Genomic DNA, 11,482 nt, shown 5'->3' on the forward strand with positions numbered 1-11,482 from the left:
AGTGCTGCATCTTTTTTCTTGTTTTTATCAAATTGACTGGGAGTCCTACACCAGTCATCGGTGAATTGATTTTGCATATCACCCAAATATCCATTTTCTTACAGATCTACAGCAAATACCTTGTTTGCAAAGGCTTCACCTTGACAGGAATGTCAAGGGCTTATAAATGTACAACTGATCATTATTGTTTTCTGTTCCCAGCTGTGGCAGCAATTGAACCACAGCTTTCACTTGTACTACCCTAAGTGGGTTGAGTGCTTTGACCCCTCGCTTCCATGCTTTAATGTTCTGTCAGCTCTGAATATGGCATTATGACTTTCGTTTTTCACAGAAATTGGGGAGGTGTCACGGCTCTTTCAAAATGTGTAGCCTCTTTGACACGCGCTGCCATCTGCATGAACTGTAAAGCTCCATCTGGAATATAATAATAAATGAAGCTACCATTCCCGACAATGCAAAGGTTGGACGGATCCTTGGGGTTGAAATCTCAGCACCTAACAACATCACATCAGCAGCCTTATTTATTAAGCGGCGACAGATTTAGAAAAGCTTGACCTTCAAGAGTCAATGAGAGATGCAGCTGGCCTCGTTACTGTCTTAAACTTGATTGCCACTTGCTAAGATAGATTTAATGCATCAACCCCGTTCATCAGCAGAAATAGGAATTAGTCAACACAAGGCCTGAGCACACCAATGTCGGTGCAGTCGTGAGATGACAGCCTGTTTTCTTGGGGAATGTTTGAATTACCTGTTTCATCTTCCATCTGCCTAAATTTTGTTTTTCATAGCATTTCATAAAGATTAAAGCAAAATACTAATTCACACACTTTTTTTATTACCAAGAAAACTACAATTTTACTGCTGTGACATTTGATCAGAATAAACCAAATATTTTTTCCTGTTATGAAGGATGAATAAAGTGGTACCTCGGGTTAAGAACTTAATTCCTTCTGGAGGTCTGTTCTTAACCTGAAACTGTTCTTAACCTGAAGCACCACTAATGGGGCCTCCCACTGCCGCCGCACGATTTCTGTTCTCATCCTGAAGCAAAGTTCTTAACCCGAGGTAATATTTCTGGGTTAGAGGAGTCTGTAACCTGAAGCGTGTGTAACCTAAAGCATATGTAACCCGAGGTACCACTGTATTTGAGTCGCTTTTTGTGCAATATGTAGTATGATTCCTAAATTAACAACACTCTGGGTTGATTTTGTTTATTTGTTTGCAAAGTGATCAGATGCAAAAGAAAACAAGGCTCTAGTACCTTTAATACCTGGGTAGGTAGATGATGGAATTTTGGTAGTTCAATGGAATCTGTTCCTAGGCAAGTATGTATAAAATGGCAGCTAAATATAAGTGAGGCATTGAAATATATTTCGAGTGAGGAAAGGTTATAGATTAGAGCTTTTCAGGAAAGTATAGAAAAAGATACTTAATTTGATCTGGCTCAGCAGGAAAACCCCCCCCCCCCCATTTATAGATTGTGGACCTATTTTGGACTTTTTATTTCACCTGTGTCCTGGTGTGGAAATAGGTGAGTTTTCTGCCTACAATGCCTCACAAGTCCAATCATTGTGGATAACCTGGTCTTGGTTGTCCATGCTGTGGTGACTTTCCCCCTAACTACTGCAATACACTATATGTGGAATTGCCCTTGAAGACAGCCCAGTGACTGCAGCTAGTGCAGAATGTGGGTTCTAGGTTTATAATTGGGGCAGCCAGTTTATAATTTATTTAGGAGACCACTGTAAGAAGATGAAAACATTAGCAGGATTTTAATCTTACTTGTGAAATAACAAATACTACTGACAATATGGATAGACATAAAATATAGATTATAAAATAATACACAGTTGAAAATGTTGACAATAGGACCCACAGAGGGGATGGAGGGAAATCCCGAGATTCAGAGTTATCTCATTACATGGATGTGTATTTGGTATGGTTATAAATTCATATTTATAAAATCAAATAAAAATGATGTTGAAAAAGCATATATAATTGGGGCAGCATGATAGGACCATGTGTCACTGATCCTTAGAGCACTGTACTAGCTGCCAATGAGATAGAGTTCAAGGTATTAGTACGAAAATACAAGCTTGGGATCCAAATACCTAAAACACCACCTTCCCGAGTATCAACCATCTTCAGACTGCAGGACTGAAAGCTGAAGTGAAAGATGGTGAATAGACTGAGTGAGGCAGCCCTATTGTTGATCATCATCATCATTTAGCCAATCACTGATAGGTTATTCTCAGGTGTTTGTAGATGACACCCAATCCCTATATGTGTTGTATCTAAAATGAAAGAGGCTGCTGAGGTGTTAGACGGATACCTGAAAGTGGTAGTGGGCTGGATCAATGCATTGATTATGAATCCTGAAAAGACCTTTGTTTTGTGTTCCATATTCTAGTCCAGGAGATGGAAAGGCAGCCTGTTTTCGATGGAAGTTGCACAAGCCTGGAAGAAGTCTATAGCTTGGGGGTCCTGTTGGCAATGATGCTGTTATTTGCAAAAGCACTAATCTTGCTCTGAGTTATATCTGAAATACTTTATGGGACTGAAGACTTTGCATCAAATGATATTACATATAAGTGAGGAGAGGGCAGAACCTGGTCTATTCTGAAGCAACAGAATGAAGCAAGGAATATGATTACTGCTGTTGTTTTAAAAATGTTTATTTATTTATTTATTTATAGGATAATGCCTTTTCTAGAACTAAAATGTAATGTTTTCAGAATTACTGAGCATAAAGCCCAATTTAAAAATAATCCTGTTCAGTGATTTTTCACAACTGCTCAGCAGTCATGACAATGGCATGTTCAAATTTTAATTGCTGTAAGAAGTTGGAGCTACTTATTACCAGTATCATAAGCCTTTACCTTTCATCAGAAAAAGCAGAGCTTATTGCAGTTAGAATTGATGCTGAGATGCAGCAGGTCGTATGCACAAGGTGTTGAGAAAGCAAAGGAATTTGCTGTTGCCACCATTATAAAGAGGAGGAGGAGAACCCGCTGTGCAAAACCAGCTAAAATTTAACCAAAATTGTTTAGTTAAAAGATAATGCTGGAAAGCACACAAATAATAGAAATTAGCGAATGCAAAGGACCGGACCTCCTTCTCAAGTTACATTTCTGCATTTCTTTTCTTTCTTTTTTTCTTGTTGACAATACACAGGTGCCTATTAGGGGAAATGTCACATGGAAAGTGTCTTCAGATAATCATGCAAGCATCCCATTCCTTTCATGCACTGTTTTAACAGTGTTTGCAGGCACATTTTGAGACAGCTGTGTTTCACATCAAGCTGTCTGTCACAGAGAAGGGGAAACATGATTACATCTGTGCATGTTCCTTCACATTAAGGATCTGAAAAAACCCAAAAAAACAGGACTTGGGTGTTCCACATTTTTTTGTCTCCCCATTTCTCTGAGGTTGAAATCACATTTGTCAGCAATTCACCAGAGAAACACATATTCATACCTATATATGTGCTAAGATGAAGCTCACATGGAGCAAACTCAAAGCATAGAGGTTAGTTGCATGCTCATTCTGAGAAGCAAACAACCCATAATTGCACTTCAACTGGAATGTTGACCAGTAGCCAAGGATTTAGTTGTACCCAACCTACCAGATAATACAGCTCTATTTTTTTCTTCTTATTTCATACTAGATACATCAGACAGCATAGGAATATGGATGTCAATAATCTAAGTCAGTTAGAAATGTCATGCCACACACATTATTTCTGTGAATACTGGTAACAATACTTGTTGAGAGATTATCATTCATTGTAATCAGTCACTGGATCATTTAATGAGCTTCTTGTTTTGCAAAGAAAAGAAAAAATATTGCAGCATGTTATCATATTATAGAGTCACTTCTTTGTCAGTGACCCACTGTGTTCCCTGATCAGATCAGGGAACAATGTCTCCTTGGTGATACTTTCTATACAATAAGTCAAAAGTACAAAATAAGAATGGGATAAATTCTTGTTGGTATCTTCTGGCTTCATACCTTTCTTCCAGATTCTGGAAAGATCATATATGAAGCAAATCAAGATGTTGGAGGCCATGAAGGAGCAAAAAGTCATTTCAGTTCTTTTCTCAACTAAACCTGCATGAATAAGTTGGGGAGGGGGTTTCAAGAATTGAGAGAAAACAAAAAGGATTCAAAAACAATTACTTTTATTAAAAAACCTAATAGTGATAAATATAATATCATCGGAAGCAAACTCCTTGCTTCGTTGCACTTTCGTCTTTTGCTAATCATATGCTACAACCCAAATCTAAAGAACCACCAAAAAGGGAGAGATAGAAGGGAATATTTTTGTAACAACTCAGCAGAAATTAATTGCTGTAGCAGCTTAAGAAGAACTAAAGCCCTCTTTTCTTGTGCTTTCAAGTTCAACCCTTTTTGCCTGAGGAAATCTCCTGGCTCACGGGTTTGATGTCAATCCTTGATTGTGTTTTGATGTTTCTGCAGATCTACGATTGAATTCAATTCTCAGCAGCCAAAACAGACATTTGTCATCTCGTATGCATCAGATTTCCTGTGGCATACTGCCCACTTAATCATGCAGACAAGGGGAGCCCTGGCAAAGCGGGGGGGGGGGACGTTGCTGATAGCAAGCCACTGTGACCTAGCAAGCATGGTGTCACATGCAATTACTATTATTTATAAGGATCACTCAAGGCATGCTGGTGTTGCTGCACACCAGTTTGACTGCACTGGAGTGTTTAAGTAAATATTTGCACGCAACAAGGAGCCGTGTGGAGTGTTTTGTCTATGGCCACAGCCCCCATGCCATGAAATATTCAGCACATGAAATGTCTCCAGTGATGCAGAGTGGTGGGTTTTCGCTCTGATTTGATTAGCAGTGATGATTCTTTCATGAGGTGTGACTGTCCTCCCAGATTAGCATCAGCCCAGTTTCTCTGCAGTAGTCACGGAAGGATGGAGCTGAGAGAAGAGCAGCCAATGACTGCATTTTTAAACTTCTGACTTCTCACACTTCTTCCTTCTGATTTATAGGCTTTTTCCCCTTACCCAAGATAGCCCAGATTCAGACAGAGATCAGAAAATTATAATCAACAGAGAAGTCTCTATGTAAACTCCAAATGTCTAGGAAAGTTGAATGGAAAGGTTCTACCCACCTCTCCCCCAAAAAATAACATCTCAGCTATCAAAAATGAGATGTATGATTGATGTACATAGCCAAAGGCACATAAATGTAAATGTGCTTAGGAAAGAGTGCAGAATAGCTGACAAAATCTTTATGAAAGCAGAGCGACTGACTGCCAAAGGCTGAGCATCTTCCTTCTTCTTAAACAGAACATCTCACTGCAAGTGAGAACTAACACCACAGGTATCCTACTTTTCAATAGATATCATTGTGGTAGCAGAACAAGGTGTAGACCATCTTTCTCTTCTGTCAGGAAATGCTGAAAAAAGTGGACTACCTGATTCTGTCTTTATAAATAGATCACATCACAGCGGAACTGTTTGGTGCATGCTCAATTGTCTTCTAACCATTTAAACATCACTACACTATAACTGGCCTGCTCTGGTCCATGGGGTCACGAAGAGTCGGACACGACTAAACAACAACACTATAACTGGCATAGGACTTTTTAAAAAAATCTCTGTGTTTAAGCCTTGGTTGTAAAATGCCTTATACTGACTTTAACAGAGAGACTATTATTGGAGGATAGTCCAAGAATACAGGGCTTCATGTTACATTGCATTTGGACTGCACTGAAGACAAGGACTGGTTGAAGGAGTTGAAGATGGCTTCAGGTCCTTTGGTGAATATGAGCAAGACAAAAGGCTACTGGGTGTAGACCTAGGTTATTAAGGGCAAAATGATTAAGTGTAATATGTAGCAGGGTCCTGTTTATTTTTAATTGAAATTCTCAATGATTTAAATTCCTAAATATGGACCAACTGGACATTTTCTGAAGAATTACCAGTACTCCTCCTCATTCCAGGCATAGTACATGGCAGATTCCTGTCAAAAAAACACAGGACACCTGTGAATTAGACACTTCATTAACCACAAACTAACTATCATTAACCACAAACTAACAACCTGATGCTATGCGTGTTCAGTCGGAAGTAAATCCTACTGAGTTCAATGGAGCTTACTTCCTATTAAATGTAAAGAAGATTGCAACCTTGTTAATTGAACTATATTCTTACACCAAAGTGTACTCTTCAACACACATATATAAATGTTCACTGAATGCCACTTCATTACTAAGCAAAATGAAAGCCAGAAACTGAACCTATACCTCTGGAATTTCAAAACAACATGGGAAATTTTGGAAAAACCGAAACTTTTCCCATATTTAAATTTTTGAACATTTTCAGAACTCAAATATAAACTTCAGCCTAAGAACAGGATAGCACAGCTTCAAAAACTGACCAATTCAGAATGAGACATGTTTATTGGAACTAAAAGTTCTTTTCATCAGAGTACTGTGTATATATTATATCACATTGACTTTTATTTCATCTTAAAGCATTTTTTTAATCTGATGTTATTTTCACTATAATATCTGATTGTTTTTATTTCAAGTTTATTTTACTTTGTCATCATTTTCATTTCCTTTTTTATTCATTGTGTTACAGCTTCCTTGGCTGTCTGAACTAATTGTTAAAATTTTTAACCTTTAAACTTAAATAAAAATAAATAAACAATGAGACAACAGACACCTCTTAAATCTTCTTGGTTAACTTTTAAGCAATAATGCTAAGTTGGAACACGAACATGCCATACTTGATACTTATATACACTGGTCAGGCTGCATCTGGAGTACTGTATCCAATTTGGACATTATATGTTAAGAAGGATGTTGACACACTGGAGCCCAGTCAGAGAATTTCACTCAGAATGTTGAGGAGTCTCAAAACCAAGTTCTTTGAGCAACAGTTGAAAGTGATGTGCTTGTTTAACCTTGAGAAGAGAAGCTTAAGGGACACATGATGGCTATATCAAAGGGCTGTCAACTGTATTATGTCTTCTGCAAGATGGAGTAGCCTTAATATCATTACTATCAAGATTTTATATTTATTTATACCCCACCTTTTTCTCAAAACAGCTTACAGATAAAAACAACTGCTAAAAGCATATAAAAATCTATGATTAAACTACATTAAACATTATTAGAATTAAAACTCTCTCATTCATCTGTTTAAAACTTCTTCTTCTTCTTTGGCGATCACTCGTAGACGAGTAAGATTGTCTTCCATAAACACGGTTTTAACAATGAGTCCGTAAAAAGGGAGGCAGATTATGTTTAGGGCACCTTTTCTAGCCCCTCCCCCTTTTCAGGGTGAGCAGAGTGGATCCTAAAAAGGGCTGCTCAGAACAGAGTCCTACTGCGAATACTGTGCGTTGATCAGCGTTTAAAACATACCAATAATTACAATAAAAACTGGATGGCACCAGCCCTTTAATTAAAAGCATTCCATTCCAAAAAGCCTGTTGGAACAAGTAACTCTTCACTTGCTGGGGGAAGGACAGCTTCTCCATGGAAGGAGCTCCAAATATGGGGGCAGGCACCAAGAAGGCCCTTTCCCACATCTCTACCAAGTGTGAGTTAATCTTTGCTGCTCTGGGGGATAAGACTAAAATCAACATACAGACATTCTAGGGAATTTCAGGTAAACATTGGAAGAAACTTCCTAATCGTAAGGATTGATTGACAGTGCCTCCGGAAGTGGTGGTCTCTCCTTCACTGGAAGTATTTAAGCAGAGGCTGACCCCTTCCAAATAACAATTTTATTATTCTGTTTAAGCATAAGTTGGCATGCTGCAGTTGCATCCTGAACTGAATATGTCTCACTAAGCAGGGGGTTGGGCTTAATGATTTTCAAGTTCTCTTCCCAATCTAACATTCTATTATTCTACAGCAGGTGTATTTTAAACCTGTGACCTTCCATATATTGTTGAACCACAGCTCCCAGCAGCCCAAGGTAATATGGCCAATGGTCTGAGATGATGGGAGTTGGAGTACAAAAAAACATAAGAAGGGCCACGTGCTCCTCATAGCTGTTCTACAGTCCATAAATCCATAAATCTAGAGGGCATAAATTGCCCTGAGCTGGGAATTTTTACTGAGACATAATGTAGTGTAAAATTGTCCTGTCATATCAAACAGATATAATCTAACCTAACATTTGCAGGGAATCAGATTGAAATTAATATAAACAGGTTTGTTTATGTATTTACTTAAACTTCTTTCCCTAACCCAGGTCTCAGGGCAAATTGCAATATAAACTTCTTTCATTTTATCCTCACAACAGCCCTGTGAGATCAATAAGTCTGTAAGACAGTAACTTGCAGAAGCCCCCAAGTAAGCTTTATGGCTTAGCAGGGATTTTATCCAAAATCTTGTGATAATGCCACCAGACTTTATTTTTAATAAAGTATGCATAAAGGTGACGACTGTAGTCAAAACAAGCAATAGTCCAATATAGCCAACAGTATTATAGATTTGAAAATGGAAGTATTAACATTTAACTCATTTAATTAAACTCTACATGAAAAGAACCTGCAACTCCTGGTAATAAATCCCCCCCCCCAGCCAATGAAATTCTGGCCTGGTTCACACAACTTTCTTAGCCATAGAATCATAGAATCATAGAATCATAGAATCATAGAATCATAGAATCATAGAGTTGGAAGAGACCACAAGGGCCATCGAGTCCAACCCCCTGCCAAGCAGGAAACACCATCAGAGCACTCCTGACATATGGTTGTCAAGCCTCTGCTTAAAGACCTCCAAAGTAGGAGACTCCACCACACTCCTTGGCAGCAAATTCCACTGTCGAACAGCTCCCACTGTCAGGAAGTTCTTCCTAATGTTTAGGTGGAATCTTCTTTCTTGTAGTTTGGATCCATTGCTCCGTGTCCGCTTCTCTGGAGCAGCAGAAAACAACCTTTCTCCCTCCTCTATGTGACATCCTTTTATATATTTGAACATGGCTATCATATCACCCCTTAACCTCCTCTTCTGCAGGCTAAACATGCCCAGCTCCCTTAGCCGTTCCTCATAAGGCATCGTTTCCAGGCCCTTGACCATTTTGGTTGCCCTCCTCTGGACACGTTCCAGTTTGTCAGTGTCCCTCTTGAATTGTGGTGCCCAGAACTGGACACAGTACTCCAGGTGTGGTCTGACCAGAGCAGAATACAGTGGCACTATTACTTCCCTTGATCTAGATGCTATACTCCTATTGATGCAGCCCAGAATTGCATTGGCTTTTTTAGCTGCCGCGTCACACTGTTGGCTCATGTCAAGTTTGTGGTCAACCAAGACTCCTAGATCCTTTTCACATGTACTGCTCTCAAGCCAGGTGTCACCCATCTTGTATTTGTGCCTCTCATGGCCAAACCATGGCCTATCATATGGGCACAAGGATATGGGCTCCTGAAAAGGACATACATGCTTCACTCTTCCTTGATTTTGCTGCTGTGCCATACTGACTTATTCCATAGTTTCACTTAGCATGTTATCCAAAGCCAGGCTCATGGCTCATCTCTCTCCAGACCAGCTTAATTTTATGGGTTACAGGTGGTGGTTTGCCCAGGAGAACTAAACTGGGTTCAGACAACGTGCTTATCTAAATTATGGCTTAGCTCGCAGCAACACAGCAGCAAAAGACTAGAGAGAAGTGAAGTGTCTGTGATCTCCTCTCTTAGAGTCTGAGTGTTTGACTTAACGTGGCATGTGAATCAGGACACAGTCGATATTGAAGTGTACATTGAAATATTTAGCCGAAGTTAAGCACTTTTTAGTCCTTTTGATTTCAGCAGGAGAAAAAGTAATGCACATACTTAACTTTCCCTTTGTGATTGATGGTTCCTAAACATGCTTAAGTTTACCTGGATCACCCTTCGTATTCTTAATACTGAAATGCATTTAGGAAAATTATATGGCAGAAGTTGTAATACTGCTCTAAATGTTGCCCTCAATTATCTTTCAGAAACAAAAATATATGAAACTGAGTCTGCAATCCTAGTATATTTTCCTACATCCCACTGTACACAGTTGGACTTACTTCTAAATAACCATGCACAAGCCTGCACTATAAAACTTGCATTATTTTCTCTTTCTTTCTGATGTGACAGCCATTTTGTATTATGCCACACGCCCACAGCACCTGTACTGCTAGTTCTCCATTTCCACCGCAATCCTGACAGACTGTGCGCTTTACTTTCAAAGGATCAGCTGCACCTAGTAATTTTCCATACAACAAAAGGCAACCCCTATTCACCAGGCCCTATAAATCCTTAGCTTTGGAGCCTTCTCATCAGTGTGAGCAACTAGTCTCTTCTGTATGGGCGTTGATGGTCTCGGATTCTACTTCCTCTTTTTTTATCTCTTTGTTGCCAGGTTTTGAGTTTTGACTAGATACCTGCATCTGGTTTCTTTGATTGATGCTTGGAAGTTGAACCCTATCTGTTTTGGACGACTTGGACTGACAGCCAACTCTTTCCCTTTCCTGGAGCCCGACTGTCTGGAGACTGCTGAGACCTGACAGAGTGCCGATACAAGTTCAGCAAGGGAATTCCTTCCATTGAACAGAGTGGATCACCATCCGCTGCTGTGCATAAATGTCTATGAAGGTAGCGTAAAAGATCAGTACTCAAAATATAATAAACTATATCTGTTTTATGCACAATACATCAAATGCACATGATCAAAGTCTGTGTTCAATTAGGCTCCGGTGTATGTGTGTATATTCTAATCTAACAGTGGATAAACCATTCTGGACTCTTGGATCATCTTTTGTTGTGGATTCCATTCAACAATTTTGGATATATAATATGCTGCTATATTTACAATTCCAGAAGAGAGAGATTGCATAAAACATTGTTTTTGAGGGATTTCTACAACTAATTCATTGCCACAATAAAGGAAGAACATTTTTGAAAATGGGAGAAAACAAGTCATCTTTCATGTTAAGAGTTTGATAGAAATGCACCCATATTCTTTTTAAATAGATTTTGTCAAAACAAGACCAGTTAAACCACTAAGGTACACGTTATTAGAATGGATCCAATTACTAATCATGGAGAGAATATGTCTCAAGGGATAATATTCTGAGTGTTCAATGAACCATACAGAGGTTTTAATGTGGAGTTTTGTTTTGTTTCTGTAAGTAATCCCATTAGTGTCAATGATTCTTCATAGGCACTTAAACATGCACTTAATTTTCAGGCAGATACAGAATATTTAGTGTTGGATCATCTAGTTTAATTTGCATACAGGTTTGAAAAGTCTGAGGTTGCTCTAAAGTATTTTGCAAAATGTGCCACTCTGTTTGTGCTTTGCAATGCTTTTCAGGTGTCTTCGTTCATTAAGACAAAACATGCCTAATGATAAAAACCAGGATATTGGAATTTTAAAACAACACAGATACTGCTCTGTTCAGGGAAAGAGCTTCTGTTCACTGAATGAGAGTTCTTTCCTAGGATAAA

General features: G+C 38.9%; 1 long non-coding RNA gene across 2 annotated transcripts; it reads right to left on the reverse strand.

Moving 5' to 3' along the window:
* Positions 1-2,719: 2,719 nt before the first annotated feature.
* On the reverse strand, positions 2,720-6,879 carry LOC309530263. Of its 2 annotated transcripts, none has more exons than XR_014218738.1 (4): positions 6,776-6,879; positions 5,679-6,004; positions 4,012-4,110; positions 2,720-3,363 (listed from the first exon to the last, which is right to left on the reverse strand). It is a non-coding gene; the product is annotated as an uncharacterized lncRNA (long non-coding RNA). The 2 variants fall into 2 exon arrangements; XR_014218739.1 differs by having other exon boundaries at positions 6,712-6,844.
* Between the last annotated feature and the right edge of the window lie 4,603 nt (positions 6,880-11,482).

Source organism: Podarcis vaucheri, assembly GCF_965113315.1.
Source record: "Podarcis vaucheri genome assembly, chromosome: 4".
NCBI lineage: Eukaryota > Metazoa > Chordata > Lepidosauria > Squamata > Lacertidae > Podarcis > Podarcis vaucheri.